General features: G+C 40.9%; 1 protein-coding gene across 8 annotated transcripts in view; it reads left to right on the plus strand.

Moving 5' to 3' along the window:
* FAM110B (family with sequence similarity 110 member B) overlaps positions 1-13047 on the plus strand; it is a 130411-nt gene that overhangs the window by 52495 nt on the left and 64869 nt on the right. For all 8 annotated transcript variants that reach the window (XM_081258878.1, XM_081258877.1, XM_081258879.1 and 5 more), the window contains exon 3: positions 3738-3787. The gene's annotated coding sequence lies outside the window, so the exon portion shown is untranslated. The remainder of the gene's footprint in view (positions 1-3737; positions 3788-13047) is intronic.

Below are 13047 nucleotides of genomic sequence, written 5' to 3' on the forward strand. Positions count from 1 at the left end.
GTTAAGAATGCACCTGCCAATGCAGGGGACATGGGTTCGAGCCCTGGTCTGGGAAGATCCCACATGCTGTGGAGCAACTAAGCCTGTGCGCCACAACTACTGAGCCTGCGCACCTAGAGCCCGTGCTCTGCAACAAGAGGAGCCACTACAATGAGAAGCCCGCGCACCGCAACGAAGAGCCCACTCACCGCAACTAGAGAAAGCCCGCGTGCAGCAATGAAGACCCAACACAGCCAAAAATAAATAAATAAACTTATTTCTAAAAAATGAAACTACAACTAAAAAAAAAAAAGATGCTTGGGAAATGCCAAATTTACTTCCGTAATACTTTCAATTTACCTTTATCGTGCTTCACTTTGAGATGCTGAAGACCATGTTTTATGGACATTCTTCTTTCTTAGCCTTACTGTGTTTCTAAGGGAAAGAGAAGCAGTCTGTCCTCCCTGTAAAGAATGTCTCTGCAGTCAGTGGGGCTTAGGGTTTGATGTTTGTGATTTTCATTCATTGATCTGTGTTCTTTTAGCCAGTCACTCTGAGGCCAGTGGTGGCCAGGTGAGGATGGAGTCAAGTGGTCAGAGTCTTGCTGTTAACATAGAAACCAGACTGACCCAGGCTACAGGCCTAACCGAGGTTAGGAACTTGACAAGCGAGACCCCAGAGAGGGCTGTGAACTTGAGGAGCGAGGCCATAGGGAGCCACCCTGAGTTCATAACCAGAGGAGCAACTTCCCAGAATCACTGTTTTTGGCAGATTAACCTGGAAACTGTACATATGGTTAGAGGAGAGAAGCCAGAAGCAGAAACCATCCAGGAATGCAGAAATGAATGCTCATTTATCTTTGGTAAGGGAGATTTAGAAATTTATTGTGTTCCTTGAATTGCATTAGTAGTAGTAGCGCTAGTAAAATAAACAAGAGTGGGGAAAGTCAACAAGATGAAACAGACAATCAACCTGCCTCTTACAACCTGCGATCACCTGAGTGGCATTCGGTTACTTTTAGCGGAGGCCACGTGTGCGTGGTTTTTAGTCCGGACGTCAGGTAAGTCATCAATTTGTTATAGAACTTGCAGTTGGGTTTATGAGTATTGTTTTATGTGCATACATTTTTTTATCGCCTAAAAAAACGTTGCTAACCACAGGCGCATGGGGTAAAACAGATACCCAGTGCGTGTATTTCACAGTTACGTTCGCTGCCTCTGAAAACCATACTTCTCTCTTCTTTCAGTCACCGACTTAGTCACATACTCGTGGTTTTCTTGGAGTCATTGTTCAAAGGGAGCTTGGCTTTTACTTCCTACTTTCTCCACTGTTTGACTGAAGATTATTTTTAAGATTAAAAAACAAACAGAAGTCATCTCAGGGCCTGGGAACCGGACATTAAACATATCTGTTTTCACGTATGCTTAAAAATGGTGGTTTTGCAAATATTCAGTGTGGCATTCTCACTACATAGTTGGCTGATAAAACTATAAATAAACTAAAACTATATAGCTTTGCGACCATGGAAAGGATAACATTTAGCTTGATCTTCTGTGACTAAACAAAGTTCTGATGTAAGGCAACTAACTACAGTGGAAAGAGGTCGCAGAAGTCTGTGCTTAGCAGTGGAATTGAGGATGTTGAGATGCTGATGTGTTTTTAGGCAAACCTAGGTAGTGACTCATTCATTCATTCAATAAATATTTGTGGGTAAGTGCTCTGAGCCAGGCAGGATTCTTTTACAGGCTGGGGTTATAGCAGTAAACAAAAACAGGCAAAATGTTCTGTCCTGGTGAGGCTTATATTTCAGTGAGATGAAGCAGAAATGTGGAAGTGTATAAGGTATTTGTTATTTCAAATGGTAAAAAGCACTGTAGAGGAAAATAAAGCGGGGTAGGGGGCGGTATATATGCATGTTGTGGGAGTCGGGGACAGCATTTTAGAGGCATGGCTGGAAGAGTTCTGAGGTGCCCCCTGTGTTGGGTGGGTAGGGCTAATAGCGTCTGGTGAGGGTGATGGATAGCACTGCTGTGATTACCAGGTTACCTCGCGTAAGACTCCGTCTCAGCAGACGGGAGTGGAGATTCTCCTGCTGGCCTTGGAGAAAGGAGCTGTGAGCTGCCCCTAGGAGAGGAGGGTGGCACCCTCACTCACAGCCAGCAGGAAAACTGGGGCCTCAGTGCTCCAGCCTTAAGGGGCTGAATTCTGCTAACAACCATGGGAACTGGAAGGAGGCCCCTGAGATTCTTAGAGGAAGGCCATCCAGACCACACCGTGATGGCAGCCTTGTGAGACCTGGGCCTAGGTTGGAGCCAGCCAAGCCATGCCCGGGCCTCGACAGAGACTGCGATAGTAAGCGAGTGGGGTGCTTGTTACACAGCAACAGAAATTAATGCAGATGGGGGGCCAGGGAGGGCCTCACTAGGAGCAGAGAGACACATGGAGACCTTGAGGTGCTGTTGGACATACCAGTCTGGAGGTCGGGGGAGAAGATGGACTGGAGATGGACGTGTGGGAGCCGGGAACACATAGATGGGACATAGAGCCACGTGGTCCCGAGAACAGTGATTGCAGAGAGGCAGGAAAAGGGGTTCAGACCTGGGCCTTGGTGCTCCAGGAAGATGTCTTCAGTTATTGTGTCTCAGTGACTTATGTCTTTTTCTAAGCTTTTGTTCAATATTTGGCCTGACTTACAATATTTTTCTCTCCCTCTCTGGAACTGCAGCTCAGTTTAAAGTCTTTTCTGTTTGGTTTCAATGTACAGTATTAGATATGACACCCTGGCAGGTGGGGCAGTGAAGCTGGGTGTGAAAGTCCTCCTGCCACGTCCTGATAGGAAGATTCTAGCTTCAGCCAGGAGCAGTGTACACCCAGATCCCTTCCTCCTGAAGGCAAACGGATGTGTACGTCTCAAGTCTTCTTCATCCCCAGCTGACAAGAGGAAGCAGATCGTTTCTGTAACTTGCCCTGGTCCTCAACTGCATGACTGAAGAATCAGTAGCGATCACTGTGGTTTTCCAAAACAGGATTTGCAGAAGACCCACTGCTAGCTGGGTTTAGTTGCTGTATTTCTTTAGACATAACTGAACAAATAGATAAAGAAGAGGAGGGTATACTCCGGGGATTTAGTCAATAGGAAAAGAAGGAGACTGTGAAGATCAGAGCAGTTGAGAGGAGTCTGTGGACCATACTTTAACCTGCATTTACCGAGATATTTGTCCAGAAAGGACTCAGACGGCAAACTTTGAGAGTTTGGGTTTTGAGTGGTTTGCCTTCCATAGTGAGGGTGCCAGCCCAGGGAAGCCCCTGTCACCCGGGAGAGTGAGCATTTTAGCATGGGCACCGTGGTTTACCATGTTAGGAGTCCAGCAGGGCCGCGCCTCTACCTGCCGGGAGCCTTTGCTGACCTCTGGTTGTGGGTGCACTGCCGAGGGTCTTGTGTTAGCCCACTTCATTTGAATAGGCATTCTTCTCCCAGTTCTCTACTTCAGCCTTTTTGTCTCTTTTTCCCCACTGGGGGTTATGTTCCTTTTTTGGCATTTAAATAGTCACCATTCCTGATCTAAATATTACATTTTCGTTAATTGTCCTTAGACCCGTGGACACAAATTCTTTTGTGTCATCTGAGGACACGTCATGCTCTTCTCGACTCCTCCGTGTTTTGTGTGTCTTTCAAAGCCTGGCATTTCCAGTGCCCTTTGGGAGCGGAGGGATTCAGTTGTGCTCTTAAGTGACAGAAGTGACTTTTTCTTTTTCAGGTGCCTTGGGCCTGTTGAGATCCAACCCCAGTCAGATGAAGCCTTCCCTTGTGAGTAGAACCCTTTCTTTGCCATCTTGAATCATACCCAGGACACGCTGTTTCCAGCTGTGATCAGCATTAACACCCATTAATGTGCTGTGTGGACTTTCAAATCTTGTAAATTAGTAACATCCAGAAACTCAAGAAGCATTTGCCGCATCTAACATTATACAGCTGGATACAAGGGGTTGCTTTCTATAGTTCTTTTTTGCTCTGAAGTATCAGTTTCCAGTACACATTAGAGACCAGATTCCACACTATTTTAGTCTAGCCTTGATCAGAGGCTGGCAAAGATGGCCCATGGGCCAAATCCGTCCAGCTGTCGGTGTTCTGTAAATAAAGTTTTATTGGGACACAGTCATACTCCTGCATTGAAGTGTTGACTGCGGCTGATTTCAAGCTGTAGCGGGGTGAGGTGAGGACTGTGTGGCCTGCAGAGCCTCAAATATTCACGCTCTGGCCCTTACAAAAAAAAATTGCCAAGCTCTGGTCTAAAATATATAACTGTTTTTTAAACTGAAAATGTTCAGTCATAAAATAATTTTGGAATAATGGATATCTCTAGCTTTTTAAAGTTCTCAGGACAAGGCTGTCTGAAAAATAGCCAGTGGTTTAAAATAAATGAAATTTAAGTGTTGTCATGTTTTTTAATACCATTTCAATTTCTACAGGTTACCAAAACTTATTTAACATAAGAAGCATAATGTGTGGAAATGTAAAATAAAAACATCAGGTCACACTAAAAGAGAACACTGACATTTCTGTGTGAGCCTAAGTATCAGATTACATTTTCACTGGGCTTGATCACTTTTAAAACTAAGATCTTTGGGAAGGCAAAATTCACACGTCTCCCGAGGGCTCCCTTATAAATTGCCCAAGATGATATGTTTATAGCTTACACTGAAGGCTGCGTTTGCTTTGACTAAAATCAAATGAGAGCTTCTTTTGCATAGATTCCTGTGTGTATGCATGTCTGTGAAGGTTTCGGTGCTTTTCTGATAGGTTAATTAAATTTTCACACTGATGCGTAGTTTATGTGAACCGCTGTTGCATTTTCCAGCTTGTGGTTGTTAATGTGGGCTCCAGTACGATGAGTTCAGACCCCTTTCTCCCAGTACTCTTTTCATCCCCGTCCCTGGTGCATTTGCAGGGTGTTGTCACTGAACCTGAACCCTGAGACAATGTGCTTTCCAGGGCTGTCTGGTGCTCTGGGGGCCAAGGCGGAGCACAAGCCAGAGTGAAGAGGCCTACGTTTTCAGTGGGAAGGGTCAGCCTTTCTTTTCCACCCCGGGCCACTAAATGAGGGCAACAGAAGGGTTGGGTTAAATGCTGCAAAATCTAATTACCTCTTGATTTATAGCCACGTACACACCATGGCTGAGGGCCGAGTTCACCACCTTGAAAACACACTCTGACGGCTGTGGGCTGCCCGGAGGGCTCTGCGCTCCTCTGTTGGCCCCTCGGTTGGTCATGGCTCTCCTCAGTGAGAGCACCGGCCGGCTCGCAGGCCCCCTGCCATGAGCCCAGCATTGAGGCTGAGGAAAGGCTCGGCCTGCTGGTACAGCACCTGAGAGGGGCTGGGGGTGCCCACGCACACACATGTACACACACATGTACACACATGTACAGATACACACATACACATACATACATACATATACATACACACATATACATACACAATACACATACACACATGCACGCATACTTACACACATATATACACATGCGCACATGTGCACACACATATACACATGCACACATGCTTACACATGTGCGCAAACACACATATATACACACAACGTACATACACACACACACATGCTTACATGCATGCATATACACATGCACATGTGCACATATATACATGTATCCATAGATACACATGTACACACATACACATATACATACACACATGCACCCATACTTACACACGTGCACATACACACATACACATACATAATACATACACAATACACACATGCGTACATACACATACATCCATACACATATACACATGTACACATACACAATACAAACATACACTCACATAAACACATAACATGCATACACACACGTACACATACATATGCACACATATATCCACACACAGAGACACATAAATCCATGCACATATACACACATACATACACACATGCACACACATGCACATATACAGGCATACATGTACACATGTGCACACCTACATACACACACACACACACGAGGCACATTTAGGTAGCTAAGCGCACCATTTGGGGCAAGGCTGCTCTCCTCGGTTTCCTGATGTTGGGGGATCAGAGCGTAGGAGCAGAACTGGAGGCTCTGCCCTCTTAACTGTGCTGCTTTCTCGTTCTGCTGCGCATCACGCCTGAGGATCCAAATTCTTCAAAACTGTTTTAATCGAGATCCCCCCCTTCTGACCCCGGCTCCCTCGCCATCACCGTAAGGGTGAATGCCTGGAAGCTCAGAAATAAGAGTGCGGCTTCCTGGCACAAAGGCGGGTGTTGGACTGACTGCCAGCCCCACCCGCATCCCCCCACCCACCCGAGTAGCCTCCAGGAGGTTCCCGACCTCTCAGCCAGTTTCCTCCACTGAAAAGTGGTGACAGTGGTATCTGCTTCACTGAACCGTCGCAAGGATCAAATGATTAATGGGCTTTAGTTCAGGGCCAGGCTCGTGGGAAGTGTTCAAGGAAGGTAAGCTGTTCTGGGCCCTCAGAGGGGCTGCCAGGCTCTGTGACTTTGGGGACGGCTTGCCCCATGGGGACAGGTATTTTATTCCCAATCTGCTTTAGAATTGTCTGCAAGGGGCTTTATGATTATTGTTTACATCTCTGCAGACAGGGCACCTCCTCAGTAGCTGCAAGGGTTCAGCTCCCAGCCCCCCCTCCTTTTTATGAAGCTATGAAATAGCTATTGGTACAACCATTTTTATTTAAGAAGAAACTGTCTTAAGGAAATTAAATAATTTAACCTAAATTCATATAACTCGTGAAAAAACAGGATATTCAAACTCAAGACTGTTATTAAAGCCTCCTTTGGCCTGAAGATGCTTAGTTGTGAGTTTCTTTTATGAGTGATATACAAGTCAGTCTGGGGGAAAAAAAGGCTACTGTATAATTATATTCATATAAAATATATACTAATATCTTCTGGAAAACTGCTTTCTGACAAACATGAAACAAATAAAAGAAAAATTGGTCAAAGCTGACCTCCCTTACCAAAAATTGGTAAAAGCTGAAGAGGTAAAAATAACTTAAAAGAAAGGTGTTTTAAGTGGATGTTAACAGCGGTTCATGGTTTAAAATGAACTGAGGGCCTATGAATCAAAAAAAATATTCTAAGGTTCTGATAAAGTAATAATATAAAGGCACAATATGACATTCAAATGAGTAAACTTTAACTGTTGTTTAAAATCACGTAGAATTGAGTTATACTTTTTTTCTCTAGGTATACACAGCATACTACATATAAATAAGAGATTGAAAGGTTCAGAAGAATTTGAGATATAAATAATTTCATTAGGATGTCAAATCAGTAATAAAACCTTCTTCAAAACTTCGTAGCAAGACTATATTGGTATTACTGTTTTTTAATACAGTATGGGTTTTTTTTTTTGAGGTAAAATTTACAGATCTTAGATGTACAATTTGGTAAATTCTAACGAATACATGCACTTATATAACCACCCTAATAAAGATATGGAGCATTTCTATCACCCCAGCAAATTCTCTCTTGCCACTTTCTAGTCAAATCCCCCTTTTCCACCCAGGGAAAAATTATTATTCTATCACCATAAATTAGTCTTATGTGTTTTTAAATTTATATGGATGGAATCATCCAGTGAATACCCTTTGTACTGGTTCCTTTCATACCATATCATGTCTTCGAGATTCATCGTGTCTTTGAGATTCATCCTTGTTGTTGTATCAGTAGCTGAGTAATATTTATTTCATTATGTGCATGTACTGCAATTTGTTTATTCTTCTGTTATTGGGCATTTGGATCGTTTCCAGTTGGGCATTGTGAACAAAAGTTGCTATGAACATTGTTGAATGAGTCTTTTTATGGATATACGTTTTCCTCCACCTTGGATAATACCCCTTAGTGGAATTGCCAGATAACGGGGTCAATGTTTGATTAACTCAGACTTCCTTGTTAGCAGTGTGTGAGAGTCCATTTGTTCCATATTCTTGCTAACGTTTGCTATTGTCTCTTATCTTTAGTGATTTAAGTGGCTACGGAATAGTGTATTATTGTGGGTTTAATTTGTATTTCCCTCATGACGAATGACGTTGACTGTCTTTACATATACTCACAGGTCTTTTGTGTATCTTCCTTTGCAAAGTGTTTGTTCAACTTTTTGCCCTTTTTTAAAGTTGAATTGTATGTCCTTTTGTTATTGATTAGTCACTCTTCAATTTTTCTGGCTATAAGTTCTTTTTCATATGTATGTATAGGATATATCTTCTCTCATTTAGTGGTTTGTCTTTTCATTTTCTTCACAGTGTCTTGGTGAGCAGAAGCTGAAATTTTTTTTAAACACCATTTTGTCAGTTTTTTCTTTTACATTTAGTGTTTTTGTGACTCTAGGGAATCTTTACCTACTCCAAGGTTGCAAAACTATTCTCCTCTGTTTTTTTTTTCTAGAAGCATTATAGTTTTTGTTTTTAACTTTTAGGTCTCTGATCTATCTCAGGTTGATATTTTAGGTGTGAGGTAGGGATCAAAGTTTACTATTTTTTCCAAATGGGTATCCAATTGTTCATCATCATGTGTTGAAAGGGCTTTTCATTCTTCATTGAATTGTCTGGGTTCCTTTGTGAAAAGTCAGTTGTAAGTCTGTGGATCTGTTTCTGAGCTCTCTCTCCCTTCTGCCTCATTGATCTAACTTGTTTATCCTTATTAAACCACAGTGTTGGAATTTCAGTGTCTTCATGGAACAGCTTCCCATCCTTTTCTGGGAGGACAATCCTGTCTTATCCATGGGAACTCAGGGGAACCACCGTCTGGGTTCCTCAGTGTGGCACACATTTCCCCTAAATGCAGAACATCGCTAGTGGATGACTCTGACAGGAATTTTGCAGGTGAACTGTGTTTTGCAGTTGGATGACTTCAGTTTGTTCAGATATGAAAAATTTGGTGTCATACAGTCCATTTCACTGCAATTTAGGTCAGAGAGTCATGCTGAAAAGAAACATGTATGGAGGCATGAGTGAGCACAGACTACAGAACAGCCTCCAAACTAGTAAATCAAAAAGGACCATAGGTTGATTGAAATTCCAGTTAATTTCACACAACTAAGACTCACCAGTGTTTAAAATATCCGTGCTTTACGATTGCTTTCTCTTGGTTGCCAACACAGGGTTTTTTTGTTTCATCCTTCCAGAAAGTACACAGCATCAGCATCTTTGGGGAAGACAGAAATTGTTATTTTTCAAAAAAGAAAAAAAAAATAGAAAAAATTCTGTATAAGTTCCATTGCTGAAAATGAGGACATTTTAAGGAAAGTTGTAATTACAAATCAAAAAAGACTTTTTTTCACTCTCCTTCCTCCCCTGGCCTGTCCCAGGCTAGGGCTTGGGGCAAGAGGCCCTTGCTTCATCTCTGCAGCACCCTGGCTGTCACTGAGAGCATCTCCAAGGGTTGGAGTATTGATTCTCATCAGTGGGACCACCCATCACTAACGTTGGAGGAGCAATCAGATTTTCTAATTACTTCATGCAGGGAAGCCAGGATCCACTCTTCTATGTGAATGAGCTGTGCCCATTGTAGACAAAATAAAATTAACTAAGAACCACCCACTTCTCCCCCATCCCCACTCTCAGGACAACCTGGTGAGGTACCATCTTTCTAAAGCCTGGTACTGACTTACATCACATATTCAAATTATTTTTGTTCTTAAACAACACTAAAAACAAATGGGAAGATTATGTTTACACCTTTGGAGGAAGATGATTAAAACTTCAAAAGCTTCTTTACTCTATAAAAGGTTCAAAATACCATCAAGACGTCAGGTGGGCAGGTTCTGTCGCTGCCCTGCCGACTCCTGTAGTGCTTTTACACTAACCTGTCAGGTCCTAAATGCCATTTATTCCCATGGCAGAACATCTCTGGGATATTCTTTTAAAAGCCTCCTATATAATTTAGTACAAGAAAACCCACTTGTGTAGGCTTGACTCAGACTTTATGATGAAAAACCTTCATCATGTGCACTTCCATGTAAGAGGAATTTAAACTCTCCTCTTCATTAGGAGACCTGCCTGCAGTGGAATTAAAATAGCTTCGCCCTGAATGGGAACACTGACTTGGCAAAGATCAGGAGCAGTCATTCAAGAGGAATGTAATCGAATACTTGAAATTTAAATTAGCTTGTAATCTGACTTTGAAAATAAAGTAAAAGAGAAGCCCAAGAAAGTTTCCTTTAAGGTGAATTAACGTCCTTCAAATCACTTCCAGTTTCAAAGCTAATAATGTACACACAATAAAAGTAATATGCAGTGAAGCTTATCTTTTCTATGTGCTTGTTCTCCCTGATACACTGATACTGGGCTTAGGAAAGGTGCCCTACATAGAGAGAACCCACATCTGCAGAAATAACTTGCAAACATCACCAGAGATTTACAAACTGTTTCAGTTCCATTTAGAGGGACAACTTTTTTCTTTATTTTGTCCATAAAGCATACATTGTTAACCCAAGAAAGAACTTTAAATAAGTGACACAGATTTTCTTCTTTATTTAGAAACTATTCAGATGTTCATATTTTCAAAGGATTCTTTCTCTTCAGTAAGTTCTTCCTCATTCTTGAAGGACACAGTATTTTTTCTGTTCAAATCACTGAGTGGTAAACTTTCCAGGAGAATAACATTTGTTAAATGAAAAAACTTCCCTAATTATTGTCCCTGCCTTGAGCAGGATTACATAATGAAAAATCGTCTCTTTGCTGTAAAAGAAAACGTAGAAAAGGATCTCTACATATGAAAACAGAAACAGGAGAAATCTAGGGAATCCAGATTCAGAAAACCATTTATGAAAAACTTAACATTCAAAAAAGCAACTGGGGGGTGATTATTTTCAGTAAGAAAAAAAAATTCTTGGCTTTTGGCTTTACAGGTAATTACACACTTAACAGTATAGATAGAACAGAGCTCAGTTTGCTTCAAGGCAAATTTCTGTTAAATAAATCCCATTTGCACATTATTTTCTATTGTAGAACTTTAAAAATTGGTCCCTAGATATAATAAAATTACCTTTAAAATATACACATATAAATGGAAATATCTTTCTAACAAAACCTTGGAACCATTATCTGTTAATGATACTGAGCTATGGTTCACAAGACTTTGCAAACTGTGAAAGCCAAAGCAGAGTCAGTATAGGCAGACACACTGAAAGGTGATTGCTTTCTTTACCTTATTTTAAACTTGATTCCTACCAGAGTAGGTAACAATCCATAAGCTTCCGAAACTTGCCAAGGTTCCAGTCAGTCTTCAGTGACGCTAATGTTTCTAACTTTATATCCAAAGACATTATTTTCCTTTCTTTCTCCATCACTTAAACTTACTGGTGTCTTTCCAGGCGTTGGAACCTGGACATATCTTTTAAGTGCATAAGAGCGCCTTTAGATAAAAGGAGAGAATTACCCAAATATATCAGGGAAGGAATGTCTGGGCCGTACAGTACTTTACAGTGAGGACTTGCTCTAGTGTCAGCAGAGGCCCTAATGCCTAATAGTCATCAGCAGATTGACTGACAATCCAGGCTGAACTTACGGTTCCCACCCTGTTGGTTTGAGTTCTGGCTGGGATCTATTAGTACATCAAAATTGTGTTTGCTGAGGCTGCTGCTTCCTAGCTGGTTAGAAAAGCTGAGCTGCATCCTGTAGACTAGCTGGAGGCCACAACCGATGACCAGGGAAGGCAGCAGGAACCTCCAAGTCTGAGACTTTAGAGGGGCCACTCATTAAAAACTTGCCACCCCTTATTTTTTCTTTTCCTTGGGTGGGAGTGAGAAAAATATCAAGTTTTAATTAAAAATTTATGTTCAGCATGAGTAGCACAGTAGAAAAATTAAACAATTTGGACAAGTTGACCATGCAAAGATAAAAACCATTCACATGGTGACTTTTGCCCCTAGACGTTTTCTCCATATATAGTCACAGAGATATGTGCATGTATACACAGAGAGATAATTTTAACAAAAATAGAATCATAATATACATCAATTTGACTCTCACTTAATATTCAGCTATATTTCCATTTAATAAATATTCTATAGTATCACTTTTGAATAGCTGCATACTATTCCATTCATTTTATTTATACGCCATCATGTATGTAGTAGCTATTGTTGAATAAGATTTTTGTTTCTTTTTTTGTTTCTTTTCTTTTGGCTCTATAAAGGATACTGTGATAAATTCCTTACTTGTATTTTTTTTGCACATGTCCTTAATCATTTCTAATTTAGCACATGATCCCAACTATTTCCTGGGGATGATTTTCCCTAAGTGAGTGGCCAGGGGGAAAGGTATACATATTTGTAAAATTTTCAAGAAGTTTTTCCAAATTGTCCCAGAAAAAAAGTCACGCTTATATAAGTTTCAGAATTTCTAGATGTTATTAACAAACAGTATAGCATTTCCCATCTGGGTTGTGCTCAGGGCATGATAGTTATTTATTTTTATTATCTAGTTCTTTTTCTACAGAGGGTCAGTTTTTCTAATTACATTAAAATCATTTGGCCTGGATGTTTTAATTTTGCCATCAGCCAAGTGGAGAGAACTTAGATAACATTTACAAAATGCTGAGCACTCCCTAAATGCTTTCTATATACATTAACTCATTTAATTATACATCATCATCATACTCATGTTACAGATGAGAAAATTCAAGCATGAGGAAGTTAAGTAATCTACCCAAGGTTACCAGCTGGAAAGTGGCTAGATTGGTATAAAAAGTAATGGGATAGAAGATGAGAAGTGTATGATGATATTGTTCTAGCAACGTGATTATCTCAAGTAGTGTCCTTCAGACTGTAACCTCTGAAGTTCTGATATGACATTTTTCAAGACAGCTATTCTTTGGCCTCTACTGACTTTAAAAGTTTCATAAGGACCCCAGATGAATTTCATACCAAATTATGTTCTGTAGTTACATATTTGTTTGGATAAGAGCCTAATCTTTCAAAATTAGTACTGTTAAAACATAATTATGAACATTCATGCCATGCATACTTGAAGTTCTTCTATGAAGTTTTTACTTAAAATA

The sequence above is a fragment of the Mesoplodon bidens genome (genome assembly GCF_964165515.1).
Source record: "Mesoplodon bidens genome assembly, chromosome: 16".
In the NCBI taxonomy this organism is placed as follows: domain Eukaryota; kingdom Metazoa; phylum Chordata; class Mammalia; order Artiodactyla; family Ziphiidae; genus Mesoplodon; species Mesoplodon bidens.